Source organism: Balaenoptera acutorostrata, chromosome 8 (assembly GCF_949987535.1).
Source record: "Balaenoptera acutorostrata chromosome 8, mBalAcu1.1, whole genome shotgun sequence".
Taxonomy (NCBI): domain Eukaryota; kingdom Metazoa; phylum Chordata; class Mammalia; order Artiodactyla; family Balaenopteridae; genus Balaenoptera; species Balaenoptera acutorostrata.
This window is the reverse complement of record NC_080071.1, coordinates 108,171,445-108,191,406: the sequence shown is the minus strand read 5'-3', so window position 1 is coordinate 108,191,406 and position 19,962 is coordinate 108,171,445. Positions and strand designations below refer to the sequence as shown.

At 43.2% G+C, this 19,962-nt stretch overlaps 1 protein-coding gene and 1 non-coding gene across 3 annotated transcripts in view; both read right to left on the bottom strand.

Annotated features, from left to right (window-relative positions):
* Nucleotides 1-11,530, bottom strand: part of CLASP1 (cytoplasmic linker associated protein 1) — a 264,971-nt gene extending 253,441 nt beyond the window's left edge. Inside the window, exons 1-2 of one of the 2 annotated variants that reach the window (XM_057550862.1) lie at nucleotides 11,455-11,530; nucleotides 3,598-3,692 (exon numbers count right to left, since the gene is read on the bottom strand). The gene's annotated coding sequence lies outside the window, so the exon portion shown is untranslated. The remainder of the gene's footprint in view (nucleotides 1-3,597; nucleotides 3,693-11,454) is intronic. The other variant, XM_057550863.1, reaches the window with a different exon arrangement.
* A 7,991-nt stretch (nucleotides 11,531-19,521) lies between these two features.
* On the bottom strand, nucleotides 19,522-19,594 carry TRNAG-GCC (transfer RNA glycine (anticodon GCC)). Its single transcript has one exon. It is a non-coding gene; the product is annotated as a tRNA-Gly (tRNA).
* Nucleotides 19,595-19,962: the final 368 nt, after the last annotated feature.

Below are 19,962 nucleotides of genomic sequence, written 5' to 3'. Positions count from 1 at the left end.
TGCTACCTGCCTCCCTCCCCTATGAATAACCAGTATCTCATGATAAGTGTTTATAACAGATGCTAAGGAATACCTACTTAGGAGTCAAAACTTACTGGAAAACGAAACACCAAAGGCCAAACTTTAAAATGAGCCTTCCCCTCCCTGATATCTGGATGGCAGATTACAAAATGGACTCCCAAGGGAGTTCTGATCACTTAGGACAAGTAACATTAGACCCTACTGAACACTAAAGAGTGTGATGGAGGGAAATCTGATAATACGGACCCAGAGAGAAAGATCAGATACTTGTCCACTAGTTAACTTTTCAGATTTCTAGGCAAAAGAAGATTTTCTAATGATACTTAATTCTCTCGTTAGAAAAGTAATATACACTCATCGTATACAAATTCAAAATAATTTTTGAAATTAAAAGCATTTGTTGGGACTTCCCTGGTGGCGCAGGGGTTAAGAATCCACCTGCCAATGCCGGGGACATGGGTTCGAGCCCTGGTCCAGGAAGATCCCACATGCCGCGGAGCAACTAAACCCATGCACGACAACTACTGAGCCTGCGCTCTAGAGCCCGCGAGCCACAACTACTGAGCCCACGTGCCACAACTACTGCAGCCCCCGCACTCTAGAGCCTGTGCTCTGCAACAATGAGAAGCCACCACAACGAGAAGCCCGCGCACCGCAACGAAGAGTAGCCCCCGCTCGCCACAACTAGAGAAAGCCCACGCGCAGCAACGAAGACCCAACGCCGCCAAAAATAAATAAATAAATTTATTTTTAAAAAAAGAGCAAAATCACACCTAAAATGAGTAAAATTCCCAATTTAAAACTCATCATAATCTTAAATAACAAGTTAAAAATGTTTTAATCATCCATGAAATGAACACCATATTATGCAGCCTAACTGACATTTATCCATATAGCTAATGTCACATACAAAAAAATTCCTAAGGCATTTGAAAGGCCCAATACTATTATCAATCCCCACATTTGGGAAAATGACTTAAAAGGACCTGAACTTAAAATCTTAAAGAACCTTATAATATACTGATCATTATTCTTTTAAGAATAATTTTCTGGGAATTCCCCGGCGGTCCAGTAGTTAAGACTTGGCCCTTTCACTGCCGTGGGCCCTGGCTCAGTCCCTGGTTGGGGAACTAAGATCCCACAAGCTGCGTGGTACAACCCCACCTGCTCAAAAAAAAGAATAATTTTCTGCAATTACCCAAATATATTCACAAAGATCTATGTTTAGCTTCACAATTCAGTCAATAAAAGTTAAGCACATCACTTACACAGTACTGGACTGGGCACTAGAGTGAATGGGGGACCAAAGAAGGTTGGAAATTGAAAAACAGAGATATATAGTCTACTCTTAAGGTCCTTATAATCTATATCCGAACACAGGAGACTTAAAAGTAACTATACAAAATCTAAAGAAAGGGAACTCACATTTACTAAGTGTATCTTACACGTCAAGTAGCAAAGCTGCAATACACACGCAACATCCATGAATCCTGTCTCAAGGGAAGAAAACAAGGCAGGGTGGGAGGGTGTTGAGGTTGAGGAGGGCAGGCGGTGAAGTCAAAAACCCAAAGCAAAACATAAACGCCAACTGAGCGATACAGAAGATAAGTACAGTCATCATTAGTCTTCCACAAATGGTGCTGGGACAACTGGACATCCACATCCAAAACAACGAAGTTAGAGCCCTATCTCACACTATTTATACAAACTAACTCAAAATGAGTCAACAACCTCAATGGAAGAGCTAGATCTATAAAACTCTAAGAAGAAAACACGAGAGTAAATCGCCAAGACCTTAGATTTGGCAATAGAGCCTTAGATATGACACTAAAAGCATAAGCAGCAAAAGAAAAAATACATTAATTGGACTTCATCAAAATTAAAAACTTCTGTGCAGCAAAGAACATACGTTATCAAGAAAGTGAAAAGACAACCTATAGGGGCTTCCCTGGTGGCACAGTGGTTAAGAATCCGCCTGCCAATGCAGGGGACACGGGTTCGAGCCCTGGTCTGGGAAGATCCCACATGCCACGGAGCAACTAAGCCCGTGAGCCACAACTACTGAGCCCCCGTGCTGCAACTAATGAAGCCCACGCGTCTACAGCCCGTGCTCCGCAACAAGAGAAGCCACCACAATGAGAAGCCCGCTCACCTCAATGAAGAGTAGCCCCCGCACCGCAGGTAGAGAAAGCCCGCGCGGAGCAACAAAGACCCAACACAGGCAAAAAATAATTAAAAAAAAAAAAAAAAAAAGACAACCTATAGAATGGGAGAAAATATCTGCAAATCATATATCTGATAAGAGTTTAGTATTCAGAATATGTAAGAACTCCTAAAACTCAAAAACAAAAAGACACACAATCCAATTTAAAAATGGGCAAAGGACAACAACAAGGTCCTACTGTATTGCATAGGGAACTATATTCAATATCTTGTAATAAGCAATAATGGAAAAGAATATGAAAATATATATATGTATAACTGAATCACTTTGCTGTATACCAGAAACTAACATAACATTGTAAATTAACTATACTTCAATCTAAAAAAATAAAATGGGCAAAGGACTTGCACAGATACATGGATATTTCTCCAAAGAAGATATACAAATAGCCAATAAGCACAAGAAAAGATGCTCAACATCTTAGTCATTAGGGAAATGCAAATCAAAACCACAGTGAGATACTACTTCACATCTACTAGGATGGCTATAATTTTAAACAACAAAAACAAAGAGAAGATAACAAGTGTTGACAAGGATGTGGAGAAACTGAAACCCTTGTACGATGCTGTTGGGAATGTAAAAATGTACAGCCACTGTGGAAAAAGTCTGGCAGTTCCTCAAAAAGCTAAACATGGAATTACCACATGATCCAGTAACTCTACTCCTAGGTATATACCTAGAATTGAAAAAAAGACTCAAACAGAAATTTGTAAACCAACATACATTACAGCATTAGTCACAACAGTCAGAAAGTGGAAACAACCCAAGTTCCATCAGCAGATAAAGGATAAATAAAATGTACAATATCCATACAACAGAATATTATTCAGCAATTAAAAAGGAATAACATTCTGACACAGACTACAACATAAATGAACCTTGAAAACATTACGTTAAGGGAAATAAACCAGTCGTAAAAGGACATATATTATTCCATTTATATGAAATATCTAGAATAGGCAAATTCATAGAACTAGAAGATTAGAAGTTACCAGGGGCTGAGGAAGAGGGACGAACAGGGATTTACTGCCTAATAGTTACAGAGTTTCTGTTTGGGGTGATGGGAAAGAGTTGGAAGCAGATTGTGGTGACTGTTATCCAATGTGAATGTCATTAATGCCACTGAATTATATACTTAAAAATGGTTACAATGGCATATTTTATATAATATACATTTTACCACAATAAAAAGAAAAAAAAAACAGTTTCTATAAAGTCTTTAGGAGTCTGGATTGCCCAAGGGTAGATTTCAAATCAGGGACTCAAATCCAAAATGGACTGTAGGTCCCCAGATCTGACTAACGCTCATGGAAACCTTAGTGGGAAGCTTGCATCTCTACATCCTTCCTGACCAGTGAAGAGGCCTCTCCAGATGCTGCCGGATGCTGGAAGCAGACTCTCCCCCAAGGCAGCCCAGTGACCTTCCACGCAGGAAGAATAACCTGTGCTGGAAAAAAACAGAGATAAGTGGAAAGGAAGCTGAAGAATCCAAGAGCCAAACTCTGCTACTCTGCAGCTGTGTGACCATGGACACGTTACTCAAGTGCTCTAATGAAGCTTCAGCTTCCTCTCGTTATGAAATGAAAACACCATCTACCTTTAAATGTTGACATAAGACCTCACAAAAGTACTCCTACAGCACCCAGCCTAGTGCCTGGCAGATGGTGGGTGTTCAGTCTACGATGGCTGTTGCTACTGGGACGAGAGGTCTGTTTGCCACCCCAGAGGCAACCAAAGGCTGAGCAGGACATGGCTTGGATCTGGAGAATTCTATGACTTACCAGAACTTAAATAAAACGCAGACTTCAGAGAAGGAGCTGTTTCTATGCAGTTCAAACTCTTAGAAAGACTGGCTTATTGTTCACAGAATGAACCCAGCTACTCCACGTTAGGAAGGGCGCGGCTACACAATTCACTCTCTCTGCACAACAGGCCTCTGTTCACAACAGAGCCCTGCCTTTACCAGCAGGAGAGACGTGCTCTGTGGAGGAGCGGAGCAGGAAATCAGCTAGGAGGTGGACCTGAGGCAGCTCTCCAACGCTGGTGGCCTCAGAAGCACTTGGGAAATCTGTTAGACACAGATGCCTCACCCCCACCGCCAGACACTCTGATTACTAAATATTTCAGGCAGGGCCCTTGAGCACAACTGTGTAAGGAAACACTTGAAAAGGGAAGGCACGGAGATGTTACAAGACTACCTTCCGATGCTGGCAAACAGACCAGTCTGCCCCACAAAGTAAGACCTGCGTTTTCCTCCAAACCTGTCGAAAATGCACTGGCTTTGGCAATACAGAGGGATCACCTGCAGGTGATATCCAATTCAACCTGCACACTCTGCCCCTCTCACAGGAACAAAAAGAGCCAAAAAAAAAATGACTTAAATCATATTACCAGAAGTTGGTAAAATTTTTGTCAAACACCCTTAAATTGCTTAGGAAATTATTAACTTGTTCAACTTTTTGGTCAGCAATCAGGCAATATGTATCAAAAGTCACCCAATATTCTCACTTCTTAAAATTGATCTGAAGGAAACAACACAAAAGCAGCAAACTACATAAAAAAAAAAAAAAAAAAAAGCCGCCGTTGTAGTATATATAATATCAAAAAAAAATAAAAGATAACGTGCCTGTCAAGGATCCCAGTTTACCAAAATTTGCCATATCAACTCAAATATGACAAAGCTTTACAAATTTTAATGATGTGTACTATGTCATTACACGGAAACTATTCAAAAAACACTCAAGACCTAAAATTACTTACTAAAAAGCATGGACAGCTTTAAAGGGTGACGCATTAAGCAAAAACCTTGTTGGGGGGGATGGGTGAAGGGCATCAAAAGGTACAAACTTCCAGTTATAAATAAATAAGTCCTGGGGTTATAATGCACAGCATGATGACAATAGTTAATAGTACTGTGCTGCATATTTGAAAGGTGCTAAGAGAGTAGATCTTAGAAGTTCGCATCACAAGGAAAAAATTCTATAACTCTGTAGGGTGATGGATCTTGACTTACTGTGGTGACGACTTCACAATATACAAAAATATTGAACCATTACGTTGCAAACCTGGGAACTAATATACTGTCGTATGTCAATTCTACCTCAGTAAATACAAAAAAAGGGACTTCCCTGCTGGAGCTGTGGTTAAGAATCCGCCTGCCAATGCAGGGGACACGGGTTCGAGCCCTGGTCCAGGAGGATCCCACATGCCGCAGAGCAACTAAGCCTGTGCGCCACAACTACTGAGCCCCCGTTCTAGAGCCCACGAGCCACAACTACTGAGCCCGTGCACCACAACTACTGAAGCCCGCATGCCTAGAGCCCGTGCTCCGCAACAAGAGAAGCTGCCGCAGTGAGAAGCCCGTGCACCACAACAAAGAGTAGCCCCCGCTCGCTGCAACTAGAGAAAGGCCGCGCGCAGCAACGAAGACCCAATGCAGCCAAAAGTATAAAATAAAAAAATTTTTTTGATTTTTAAAAAAGCGAGTCACATGAATGTTTAAAAATAAATAAATATGGGCTTCCCTGGTGGCGCAGTGGTTGAGAATCTGCCTGCCAATGCAGGGGACACGGGTTCGAGCCCTGGTCTGGGAAGATCCCACATGCCACGGAGCAACTGGGCCCGTGAGCCACAATTACTGAGCCTGCACGTCTGGAGCCTGTGCTCCGCAACAAGAGAGGCCGCGACAGTGAGAGGCCCACGCACCGCGATGAAGAGTGGTCCCCGCTCGCTGCAACTGGAGAAAGCCCTCGCACAGAAACGAAGACCCAACACAGCCAAAAATAAAATAAATAAATAAATAAATAAAAGACCGTGAATTTCTTTTAAAAAAATAATAAATAAATAAATAAATAAATACAAAAAAAAGTCTTTGGATACAAAGAAAAGACAAGACCTTGTGTTAGGACAGCTTGGCATAGGTTTTCCCCGTCTGGCCTCTCAACTTTTTGTATTATTGCCGTATCACTGTAATAGGACTCTAAGTAAATTTAACTGATTCTGCTTGGAAAGTTAACTGGACAACCATTCTAGAGAGCTGGAAAGTGGATTCACTGACCACAGCCATCTTGAACGAAGATAAACACACCCAAATGGGCCATGGTAACAAGATGGCCACGAGGCCAGTTCTAGGTTTTTTTTCAGAAAAAGATAAATCTTAACAGACATGGTAACTATTTTTTTTATTTGAATTTTATTTTTTTTATACAGCAGGTTCTTATTAGTTACCTATTTTATACATATTAGTGTATACATGTCAATCCCAATCTCCCAATTCATCCCACCACCACCCCCCTGCCCCCAGATATGGTAACTATTAAACTTAAATTTACATTTTTTAAAAAGCAAGTATAAACACACTAAAAGAAAGGAGGAAATCTGGTTTGGCAGCTATTCATGTGGCAAAAGATCAGAGGACTTCAGAACCACAACTTCAATGTAAGGTAACAAAATCATGTAGCTAGGAGACAATTTACATAAAAACAACATTAGGCGAGAAACAGAAGGCCCAGTTCTCATCCTAGTTCTATCACGTACTTGGATTTAACGTGCAGGTCTTGGGTTCTCATCTGTAAATTGATAGGATAACGATGGTATCTTCTCTGCCTACCTCACAGGATTTTGAAGGAAACAAAGATTATGAATGTACAAGTGCTTTGAAAATCCAGGGTCTGTTCCCTTGAATCTAGCTATTAGTATTATAAAGACGTTCATATACATGCAGCTACAAACAAGGGTAACCGTGTTTAGGAGGTACACTCCAAACCAATAATACGCGGATATGCCTCCCAAGGGGCCCAGGGTCTGGGGCCAGGCCTGTCCCTTTATCCGGATGTTCAAATCTTTCAGGAGAATCTATTCGTCTACTTCTTGGCCATTTTTTTTAATTCGTAAAAGCAAATGTAATCACTAACAAAATTAATAGAGATTGCAGGACTCTCAAACTGGGTTTTTAAGAATTACCTGGGGATTGTTAAAACTATGGCTGCCCACAGGCTTCCCTGGTGGCACAGTGGTTAAGAATCCGCCTGCCAATGCAGGGGACACAGGTTCGAGCCCTGGTCTGGGAAGATCCCACATGCCACGGAGCAACTAAGCCCATGCGCCACAACTACTGAGCCCTCACGCCTAGAGCCCGCGAGCCACAACTACTGAAGCCCGTGCACCTAGAGCCCGTGCTCCGCAACAAGAGAAGCCACCGCAATGAGAAGCCCGCGCACCGAACTGAAGAGTAGCCCCCGCTCGCCGCAACTAGAGAAAGCCTGCGTGTAGCGACGAAGACCCAACGCAGCCAAAAATAAATAAACAAACAAACAAACAAATAAAAACTATGGCTGCCCAGACCCCATGCAGACTGAACTAACCAAAATCTCTGGGTGGCTGGGGATAAATAAGACCAGGCCATTTGTATCTTAAGAAGCTCTCCAAGTGATTCTGGTGGCCTGATTACTGCTATTATTATTACGTTGTTATTAATATTAACTGCCAGCATGAACACATGACAGGAATTCCATATACCCACTCAGTATACGCCAGTCACTGTTCTCAGCATCTTACATATATTATCTCACTTAATCCTCACACAGTCCTACAAGTAGATACTACTACTAACATTGCCCTCCCTCCACCCTCCTTTTATAGAGGTAATCACTGAAATACAAAGAGATGATTTCACTGGCCCATGGCCCAAAGTCACAGGGCTAGTAAGTGGCAGAGCCAGAAAGCACAACAAAGTTTGAAAATCCTTGATACAGTTTCCTAACCTACAACAGTAACTGTATACTCTGGTCAGTATAAATAAATTCTGCTTTATTTCAAACATCGCATTTAAAGGACCCTAACAAAATCAAGTTGTCTCAAGAGAGTGTGGTGAAATCAGGTTAATCCATGAGGGACAAAGGGTCTAGGGCTGTTTACATACTTCAGCATCACCAGCACCAGTTTGTAACCGTTTTGTCTGTCTTCTCTATTAGACTGTGAGTGAGCCCTTGAAGTGCAGGGACCGGGTATGTCTTTTCAACTGTACCCTCGTGGTACCTGGTATCTAACTAGAGAAAGGGTTTAATAAATTAATCAATAAATCTAGAGAAGGCCTGATGACTGTCCTGGGAAATGAAAGGCTCTTTCATAGAAAGAAACAGACGTGATTCATGTTGCTTCCGGGGGTACAACTAAGATCAACAGGTAAAAGGGGAGGGGTAGTTTTGGAGACAGTCTAAAATACCTTTCTAGCAACCAAGACCTGTCCAGAGACAGGAAAGCGTGCCTGCAGTTTGTGGCTAAAGACCAAAATATCGTAGATAAAAGGCAGGATGTGGGACTATGGGGCCTCTAAGAGCTCTTCCAAGGCTCAAATTCTGTTACTCTAAGTTACGATACATTCCTTTATTCCTTCTCACATTCTACAGTGACTAGTTACACCAGTGCAGTCGTCCAAGCACAGAGGCTACCACAAAGTGTTCTACAAACTCCAGATCCCTCAAGGATCTAGAGAAAAGTAAATCACCGGAGTGAATCTTCCAAGGAGGAAGATAATGGATACAACAGGGACCAGCAAGGAGGCAGGAGAATTCCAGGCAAGAAACAAGAGAAAAGTCAACAAAGGTGTTATGGAAGTAATGCTGCCGTTTGAACATATCTGAGCTACGTCTTTAGGGATCCTTGTGGGGAAGTGGACTTCGGCTGCCGTAAGGATCTGGGGAGGAAATGCATTCAGCATGGCAGTAATGGTCTGAGCATAAGGGAGGCGGGAAAGCCCTGGGGTGACGAAGACTCGGCTAGAAACACTCAGGAAATTCTGGTGCTAAAAAGAAAAGGCTTTCAGAGGTCAGTCAGCCAAACACACACACTCTTTATGGATGCCGACCTGGCTGCACTGGGTAAAGAAAGCTTAGTTTACTTTCTTAAATTACATTTCACAAACCAAAGACTGAATCATCAGTGATTCTGTCTTTAAACATTTGTTAGTTTCTGCTACTGTCTATTCTTTCCACTATTTGACAACCAGACTTGCACTTAAAAAAACCTCTTATCAAAACTCAGCTCTGAGCCTAACATTTACAATCCCTTAAATGATTATAACATTTACCAACAGTACTATGAAATAAAAAGTATTATCTACCAATCTAAAAAGCTACAACTTTATAAGTAGAAGACTGTTAAGAATAAATGGAGTCTGAAAAAATTAATTTATGTCTCAGGTCCAAAAAACTATCTCACCCAATTTATAAACTGTGAGATTAAGCCACCTAAAAAAAAGAGAATTAACAAAGGACTGAAGGAAAAAAATCTAAATCCCAGACCAATGAACAAAATATAACACATCTGAATGATAAACTTAATGGTCTTCTGGCCATTCATTTCTCAACATCCCTGTCAAACTATTTTAAGGATCTGAAATCTTGCTCTATAAAAAGCAAGTTCCCATCATCTGAACTACACTTGAGAGATTCTATCGCAGTAGTTACTGAAGCATAAAAAACCAAGCTTCAGATTTTTGCTTCTTGTTAGTACAAAAAAATGCCTACCTGTTTTACGTAAAGTTGAGTCTGTGGCCAAAATCCTGGCACACTAGGAGATCAAGGTTTTCAGTTCTAACACTGATTTAAGGTGCGAAGGCCTTTTCCCTACTTACTACCGCTTAAATTGTGACATGGAGATAAAATATATGACACCTCCACCACCAACAGTCTCTTCAAAGGATTTCTGATTCCGCTTAACCTTAGCTGGGAGAATATAAAACTACGGCTGAAAACTCCTCAACAAAAATTAAAACTTTAGAAATCTGAAACTGCTACACGTTAGCTGATAAACTATGAATTATAGAAACTGAGATCTGAGTAACATTTGCCAAAAAAGGTGCAATTACACAATCTCACAAAAATGGATAAGCAAACACCTCACCAAAATTTAAATCCTTCTTAGCACATGGAGAAGATAAATAATGTTCAGTAACTCTGGGACACTGTGGTGTAATTTTTCTTATCTAAATGGTCTCTGCAGCAATGTTACTATTCTCCACTGCTCCCTTTGCTTTGGATGAGCAAAGGGAGCCCACGGTCCAGGATTCCTCATATCAAGAGCACGGCAAATGTCACAATAATAGCAATAAAAGCAACAATTTCTAAAGCCATCATTTATACCGGACTCTGGCCCCCGAAAAGGGTGCAAGGCACATGGCAGCAGGCAACTATTTCTCGCTTCTGATTCTTCTGCATCACTGCCTCCCAAAGGACTAGAGAATCTAAAGCTCTGGACGCCACATCTACAAATCAAAGTACCATGTTTAAAGAGCTCACAGGTTCTACGGATGGTCAGCAGTTAATGAACGAACCCCAAGACAGAGAAACTCACCCAGATGCAACAAAACACGCTTCAAGGCTCCATCTAATTTTTGTTTTTAATTTTTGTAGTAAACACAAGTATTAAAAAAAAAAATTATGTAATAAGTGAGACTCTGGAAAACCCGACTCATCCGAGCGGCTCGTTAAACGGGAAAGCAAAATGCGATTAGCTCCATTGTAGCCAAGCAGGCTAACGTGCAAGAGCACCCACTCCTCTCCGTCAGAGCGTCCCTGCCAATACCGAAGAACAACAAAGGCAAGTTGAGGAGGCTGCACAAGGCTTAACTCAGCACTTGTCCGCTTTGCCAGCCTCCGAAGAAGCTCGCCGCGGGCCCAGGGACCGCGGGCTCCCTGCGTATCCGGCCCGGCCCGCGCTCGGCTTTGTCTGGCCCGCCTGGACCCGTTCCCCCCGGATCTTCCTCCACACCCATCACTCGCCCGTGACTATAGTTGTGGTGGGTTTCTCCCCCTCGCCCCCTCCCCCCCTCCCCTCGCGAGCCCCGCTCTTTTCAAACGCGGCTTCGCCCACCCGGCCTGGGAGACTCGGGTCGGGAAGGGGGCCCGGGGTGGGGTCCGGCAGAGGAGAAGAGAGGGGGACACACAAAGCCGGGCTCACTCCACAGCCGCCCCCCTCCCTCTGCAAAGCAGCCTGGGATCAGCGACCTGCGGGCTGGATAAACAGCCCTCCCCTCCCGCTCCCCGCCCGGCTCCCACCTAAGGGCCGCCCCCTCCCCCCAAAGTGCACCCAAGAGCGGATGACAGCGCTGGACCTCGCCCCCACCCAGCCTCGGCGCCCACCACCGCGAGGGGGGGCTGGGGCCTGGAAGGGCTGGGGTCTACACATCCTCGCCCTAACCGGGGACTTACAGCCGTATTAGTCGCTCCTGTTGCCCCCGCGGACCAGACGGCCGCCGCCTTCTCCTCCACCCCAATGAGATTAAGCGCTTGGTGCGGGGATTAAAAAAAAAAAAAAAAAAAAAATTAGAAGCCCAGAGCGCCTGCGCAGTGCGGTCTCTCTTTTTTCCCCTTACCGCCACGACCCGGCTAGACCATAGAGAGTGTAAACCGAGACCAGAGAGGCGCCTGCTTCTCGATGGTAACGCCCCCGCGCAGGCGCTGCCCTGGCTGCGCCGGGCTTCGGGACCTGCAAGTCCCAGGAGCTTTTGCCTCCTTGGAGAACGTCAATTGGCCCTGATGGGGACCCGTAGGGAAAAGTTCTTTCAGGAAAGGGGGGCCAGAATGGAGTTGGGCACCCCCCCTGAGAAGTTGCGGCAAAACTCAGGCAAGGCGGGGAGGGTCGGATCTAAGCGGCCATGGCAGTAGGGCACCAGAAAGCAGGGAGCGTAGAACTCAGGAGGAACCAAGAAAGCCTGGGTAAAAGTCGTCCGGCCGGAACTTCCTCCGGTGGGGGCGGGGGGTGTCTAATACCTGAAGGAACCGGCCTTTCACTTCTGGGTTACGCGCGTCGCGCCCCGGCCGGGCGTCCGGGGCGAAGGAAATTGTGCCCTGCGACTTCCCGTACCTCGGCTCCCCTTTCCCCGCTGGAGGAGGCGTGGGTGCTGGAGCCGGAAGCACACCTTTTTAACGGTTCTTTTCCCTTTTTGAAACCGAGCCAGCCCCGTGGAGGCCTCGGAGACCCTTGAGACTTTCTTCCTCGAGCAGCTGCACAGATGAGGCTGCTTGTGTCCCCCCGTCGCGTTGCTCTTGGAAGACGTGTGGGAGAGTGTCTCGGAGGGTTATAAGCTGTGCAAGTTACAGGGCTCCCTTTGAGGACCCCGGAGGCCCCACAGTCGTTCCGCCTCGGGCCCCTGCGCTCGCGAGTAATTTGACGTTGAAAGCTTTCGTGAGATTACACACTGCTCCGTGGAAACCACTCTTAAAGTGTGAATTGGCTTCCCTCCGTCTCGATTCTTGTATCGAAGCTCCTGCTAGTGGGGGATGTCGTGTGTTGGGAGACCTGTGAGATCCTACCCCTGATAGTCCGGGGCTTAGATGTTGTGGTTGGAGACACCCAGCTAAAACAAAGCCCCGTGTAGACTCCTCTGTGGAGTGCAGGGAAGGGAGCGGACTGTAGTCTGAGGAGTAGCGATGACAAGGAGGATGTGACTCCCGGTTGGATCTAGAAAAGGGGACATCTTTGGGGCGAAAGCACAAGCGGCCTTTTGAAAGTGGATGGGTGATGATGAAAGAGCATTCCAGAGAAGATTGCGTGGAGCAGGGGCTCAAGAGGAAGTGGGTATCATACTGGGAGTACAATGAAGAGAGCAGTCTAACTGAAATGGGGAAAGAAAACAAAAAACGGGACAAGTGAAAAGGTTCAATAAATAGGATGGGGAATTTTTAATTTTTGATTGTGGTAAAATGCACATAACCATTTTTAAGTGTACAGTTAAGTACGTTTACATAGCTGTGCAACCATCTTCAGAACTCTTTTCACCGTAGGAAACTGGAATTCTTTATCCATTAAGCAGCTCCCCATTCCACCTCCTCCCAGCCCCTGGCAACCACCCTTCTACTTTCTGTCTCTATAAATTTGACTATTCAGGTTCCTCGTGTAAGTGGGATCATGGTCCTTTTGTGACTGGCTTATTTCACTGAGCATAATGTCCTCAAGGTTCTTCCAGGTTGAAGCAAGTGTCAGGATTTCCCTCCTTTTTAAGGCTAAATAATATCCCATTGTGTGTATGTATATGTATGAGGTATACATATGTATATATCCCACAATGGACCCTTGGGTTACTTAGACCTTTTGGCTACTGTGAATAATGCTGCTATGAACATAAGTGTACAAATATGTCTTTGAGACCCTGCTTTCAGTAGGATGGGGAATATTTTGAAAACAGGTAGAGAAATCCACACTGTTTCAGGTCCTCAACTAGGAGTAGTAACATGGTGAAAGAACTGTTTTGGAAAGTGACCCTGGCAGGGGCAGCTCAATGCATTCTCCATTTATAGGAAGCATTTTGGAGGCTTTAAGATATGCCAGGCATTGTACTACTGCTTTATGTAAATTATTGCTATGTCATTGAATCCATCAAAATAAACAGCAAGTGATTACTAACCACATTTTACAGGTGAGGAAACCAAGGTTCTGGGTTACAGGTGGGCCGAGGGGAAGCTCACCAACCACACATAAACACAAGTGATCAGCAAACAAACTTCCACGGGAGCTGGGCACCCATGGGCATTGACTAGTCACTGGTTTGGACAAGGGTGCTGAAAATCAACAATTTACATGTAAGAGGGAGGATTCACAGGAGAAAAAACAGGCTGATACCAAGAGCTTTCACTCTCAAATTACTGATGTCTGAGGGCTTAACACAGCAAATCTGAATCTTCCAAGGTCCCTAAAAGAACACTGGAGTTTGATTCCAGGTCTCCTTATTGCTCTTCAAAAGTATAAAATGCCAGATAAGTATACCTTTGTCTGTAATAGAGAAATTAATAAGACACACCATTTCCTACTCAACACTTCATCTTTAACTTTGCTTTCTCTAAAGCCCTGTGAGACCATTTAAAGCAATAATCTCCTTTTGGCAGATGAGTAAATACAGGACCCGAAAGGAAAAATGATTTCCCAACGTCACATGGCTGATTGGGACCAAGGCTGCAACTGAGACCTGAACCTCCAGAATTCCCGCCTGTGTTTTTTGGCTCCCTTACAGCAGTCTGAGTGAGTGGACAGTTTGTCTATTCAGTTAGCTTCACCTTCCTCAGTGATACATACCCAAACACCCATGAAGCTAGTGCCACTTAAACATTGAGGCAGGACTTCCTTGGTGGCACAGGGCTTAAGAATCCACCTGCCAATGCATGGGACATGGGTTCGAGCCCTGGTCCGGGAAGATCCCACATGCCGTAGAGCAACTAAGCCTGTGCACCACAACTACTGAGCCTGTGATCTAGAGCCTGCAAGCCACAACTACTGAGCCCACGCACCACAACTACTGAAGCCCGTGTGCCTAGAGCCCGTGCTCCCAACAAGAGAAGCCACAGCAATGAGAAGCCCACGCACAGCAAAGAAGAGTAGCCTCCGCTCACCACAACTAGAGAAAAAGTCCACGCACAGCAACGAAGACCCAACGCAGCCAAAAATTAATTAATTAATTAATTTTTTTTAAAAAAAACATTGAGGCAGAGAATATAAGTGCATCATAAACAGCATTCACACATCAAAAATACTGTGTACTAACTATGTGCCAGCCGCTGAGCAAAGCAAGAAAAAATCCTTGTTCTTAGGAAGAGGAGACAGAAAACAGTAATAAATAAAATATATACTGTACCAGGTAGAATAAATATGGGAAAAAACGAAGCAGTGAGGGAATTAATTAGGGAGTGCTGAGAATAGGGAAAGGGATTTCTGTTTCAATAGGACAAGGAGGAGGGGCCCTGAGAAGTAAACTGAGCAAAGATGTGAAGGAGGTGAGAGAGCAAGAAATGTCCTTTCCCTGGGAGAAGGGCATCCCAAGTAGAGACCAGGGCAGAAGTCATTCTGAGACAGGAGACGCCTACCACATTCTAAGAACTGAAAGGAGAGTCGGAGGGGAAAGTAGGAAATGAAATCAGAGGTAAGAGGATGCCAAATTGTGGCATTCAGGGGCTTAAGTTCAAACTGTGGATTTCAAGGGCAATATAAGAATTTTGGTTTTTACTGAGATGGGGAGCTATTGGTAGGTTTTAAGCAGAGAAGAAACATGATTTGACTTCTATTTCTTTTTATTGATAATTTATTGAAGTATAGTTGATTCACGATGTTGTGTTAGTTTCTGCTGTACAGCAAAGTGATTCAGTTAGACATATATGTGTACATTCTTTTTCATATTCTTTTCCACTGTGGTTTATCCCAGGATACTGAATATAGTTCCCTGTTCCATACAGTAGGACCCTGTTGTATATCGACTTCTGTTTTTAAAGGCTCACTTTAGCTTCTGTTTTGAGAATAGACTGTAGGGGAGCAAGAGGGGGACAACTTAGGAGGCTAGTAAAATACTACAAGTGAGAGACAATGGTGACTTGGGAAAAGTGACAGCAGTGGCAGCGTGAGGTGTCTGCATGGCACACGGATTTGTTGAGTCAGTTGATGGAGGGAGTGAGAGAAAGGGGAGTCAAGAGTGACTCCCAAGATTTTGGGCCTGAGAGCCTGGGAGGAGCAGGCTGGGCATGGGAGGAGATAAGAAATTCAACTTTGGAGATGTTAAGTTTGGGATGCCTATTAACACATGGAAATATCAAGAAGAAAGTTAGATATATGAATCTGGAATTTAGAAGAAAGGTGCAGGGCACCTGGGCATGGAAACTTAGGAGACATCAGCATTTAGAGAATATTTAAAGCCATGAGATCATCTAGATAATAAGTGTAGAAAGAAATTTGAAAAAGTTAAGAACTGAGCCCTAGCATTTAGGGCAATTAAGAAGTGGGGCACTCTAGAATTTAGGGATCGAGATGGTAATGAAACTAGGAAAGGAAATAGAAACCAGCAACTGAAATAAGAGCCACCAAGTCAATTACAGTGACCCCCCCCCCCGAGAGAGGGGGTTGGTGCCAGGACCCACTTGGATACCAAATTCAAGGATGCGCAAGTCTCATATAAAATGGCATAGTATTTGCACATAACCTATGCACATTCTTCCATATACTTTAAATCATCTCTAGATCACTTATATCACCTAATACAACGTAAATGCTATGGAAATGGTTGCCAGAACATGGCAAATTGAAGTTTTGCTTTTTGGAACTTCCTGTAATTTTTTTTTTAATATTTCTGATCCCTGGTTGGTTGAATCTGTGGATGCAAGACCCGAGAAAACAGAGGGCCAACTGTACTCATGGACTGTTGGCTGTAACTCGAGTGGTGACGGTGAAAGCCTGATTGGAATTGGTTCAAAAGACAATGGTAGGGGGCCTTCCCTGGTGGCACAGGGGTTAAGAATCCGCCTGCCAATGCAGGGGACACGGGTTCGAGCCCTGGTCCAGGAAGATCCCACATGCCGTGGAGCAACTAAGCCTGTGCGCCACAACTACTGAGCCTGCGATCTAGAGCCCGAGAGCCACAACTATTGAAGCCCACATGCCTAGAACCCGTGCTCTGCAACCAGAGAAGCCACTGCATTGAGAAGCCCGCGCACCGCAACGAAGAGTAGGCCCCGCTCACCACAACTAGAGAAAACCCGTGCACCGCAATGAAGTCCCAACACAGCCAAAAATAAATAAATAAATAAAAAGACAATGGTAGGAACAGACGTGGAGAGAGGGGGCGATAGGTAATTTGGAGGAGGAGTTTGGTTCAAGGGTCGGGGGCAGAAAAGTGGGGTAAAACTTCAAGCAATAGGTAGGGTCAAAAGAGTAGTTTCTAATTATTTACATCCACAAATATTTTAGTATTTCTAAAAGATAATATTTTTTTAATAAACATAACCTCAAGGCCATTATCACACTTGAAAAATTAACAGTACAGTCGTCCCTCGGTATCCATGGGGGATTGGTTCCAGAACCTGCAGCAGATACCAAAATTCACATGTGCTCAAGTCCCACAGTCAGCCCTCTGAATCCAAGGTTCCACATCTGTGGATTTAACCAACCTCAGATCGTGTACTACTGTATGTATTTACTGAAAAAAATCCATGTGTAAATGGACCCACGCAGTTCAACTGTAATAACTAGTATTATCACTACCCTGTCAATCTTCAAATTTCCCTAATTATCTCATAATTCTTTTGCTACCAGATGGATTGAGGTATAATTAATATACCAAACAGTTCACCCATTTAAAGTAATGCATTCAAAGGGTTGCACAATCATCACAATACGGTTTAGAACATTTTCATCACTCCAAAAAGAAACCCTATGCTCATTAGTAGTCACTACCCAGCCCTAGGCAACCACTAATCAACTTTTTGTTCATAGATTGGCCTATTCTGAACATTTTATGTAAATGGAATCATGCAATATATGACTGGCTTCTTTCACTTAAGCATGTGTTGAAGGTTCATCTATACTGTAGCATGTAACATTACTTCATTCCTTTTTATCGTCAAATAAAATTCCATTATTTATATATATATATGCCACATTTTGTTTATCCATTCATTAGCTGATGGACATTAAGTTGTTTCAAACCACTTTTTTGGCTATTATACATAATGGCATTCTGAACATTCTATTACAAGATTTTGTGCGGACATGACATAAATTGTAGCAATGTTTTCTTAGGTCGGTCTCCCAAGGCAACAGAAATAAAAGCAAAAATAAGCAAACAGGACCTAATCAAATGTAAAAGCTTTTGCACAGCAAAGGAAACCATAAACAAAACAAAAAGACAACCTATGGAGTGGGAGAAAATATTTGCAAACCATGCGGCCGACAAGGGCTTTATTTCCAAAATATACAAACAGCTTATACAACTCAATAACAAACAAACAACCCGATCAAAAAATGAGCAGAAGGGGCTTCCCTGGTGGCGCAGTGGTTGAGAATCTGCCTGCCAATGCAGGGGACGCGGGTTCGAGCCCTGGTCTGGGAAGATCCCACATGCTGCGGAGCAACTAGGCCCGTGAGCCACAACTACGGAGCCTGCGCGTCTGGAGCCTGTGCTCTGCAACAAGAGAGGCCGTGATAGTGAGAGGCCCGCACACCGCGATGAAGGGTGGCCCCCGCTTGCCACAACTAGACAAAGCCCTCGCACAGAAACAAAGACCCAACACAGCCAAAAATAAAGAAAGAAAGAAAGAAATTTAAAAAAAAAAAAAAATGAGCAGAAGACCTAAATAGACATTTCTCCAAGGAAGACATACAGATGGCCAAGAGGTACATGAAAAGATGCTCAATATCACTAATTATTAGAGAAATGCAAATCAAAACTACAATGAGGTATCACCTCACACTGGTCAGAATGGTCATCGTAAAAAGTCTATAAATAATAAATGCTGGAGAGGGTATGGAGAAAAGGGAACCCTCCTACACTGTTGGTGGGAATGTAAATTGGTGCAGCCACTATGGAGAACAGTATGGAGGTTCCTCAGAAAACTAAAAATAGAACTACCATATGACTCAGCAATCCCACTCCTGGGCATATACCTGGAGAAAACTCTAATTCAAAAAGATACTTTCACCCCAATGTTCATTGCAGCACTATTTACAATAGCCAAGACATGGAAGCAACCTAAATGTCCATCAACAGATGAATAGATAAAGACGATATGGTACATATATACAATGTAATAATACTCAGCCATAAAAAAGAATGAAAAAAAAAAAGAATGAAATAATTCCATTTGCAGCAACATGGATGAGATGGACCTAGACATTCTCTTACTAAGTAAAGCAAGTCAGACAGAGAAAGACAAATCACATATGATATCACCTATATGCGGAATCTAAAATATGATACAAATGAACTTATTTACAAAACAGAAACAGACTCACAGACATAGAAAACAAACTTATGGTTACCAAAGAGGAAAGGGAGTTGGGGAGGGATAAATTAGAAGTTTAGGATTATCAGATACAAACTACTGTATATAAAATATAAAAACAGCATGGTCCTATTGTATAGCACAGGGAACTATATTCAATATCCTGTAATAAACCATAATGGAAAAGAATATATATAAAGCTAAATCAATTTGCTGTACACTAGAAACTAACACAATGTCGTAAATCAACTATACTTCAATAAAAAACTAAAATGTTTCCCAACCAGTGATCGAACCCATGCCCCCTGCATGGGAAGCTCAGAGTCTTAACCACTGGACCGCCAAGGAAGTCCCCCACTGTGGTTTTGATTTTCATTTACCTAATGACTAGTGATGTCAAGCATCTTTTCATATGCTTCTTTGCCAACTTGGATCTCTCATCAGAGAAATGTCTATTCAGATCTTTGTCCATTTTTTAATTGTGTTGTCTTTTTTTTGGCCAGGCAGCTTGCAGAATCCTAGTTCTCCAGTCAGGGATTGAACCCGGGCCCCCTGCAGTGGCAGTGCAGAGTCCTAACCACTGGACCACCAGGGAATGTCCGTGTTGTCTTTTTTATTATTGAGTTGTAAAAGTTCTTTATATATTCTCAATTTAAGTCCTTTATCATATATATGATTTGCAAATATTTTCTCCCATTCAGTGCGTCGCCTTTTCACTTTCTTGATAATGCCCTTCAAAGCACAAAAGTTTTTAATTTTGATGTCAAATTCATCTATTTTTTTTTTTCTTCGTCGCTTTGTATTTGGTATCTAAGAAACCATTGTATAATCCTACATTTTCTTCCTAGAGTCTTACACTTTGGGCTCTTACATTTAGGCGTTGACCCATTTTGAGTCAATTTTTATATATGGTATAAAGCAGGGGTCCAACTTCACTCTTTTGCATGTACCTATTCAGTTGTC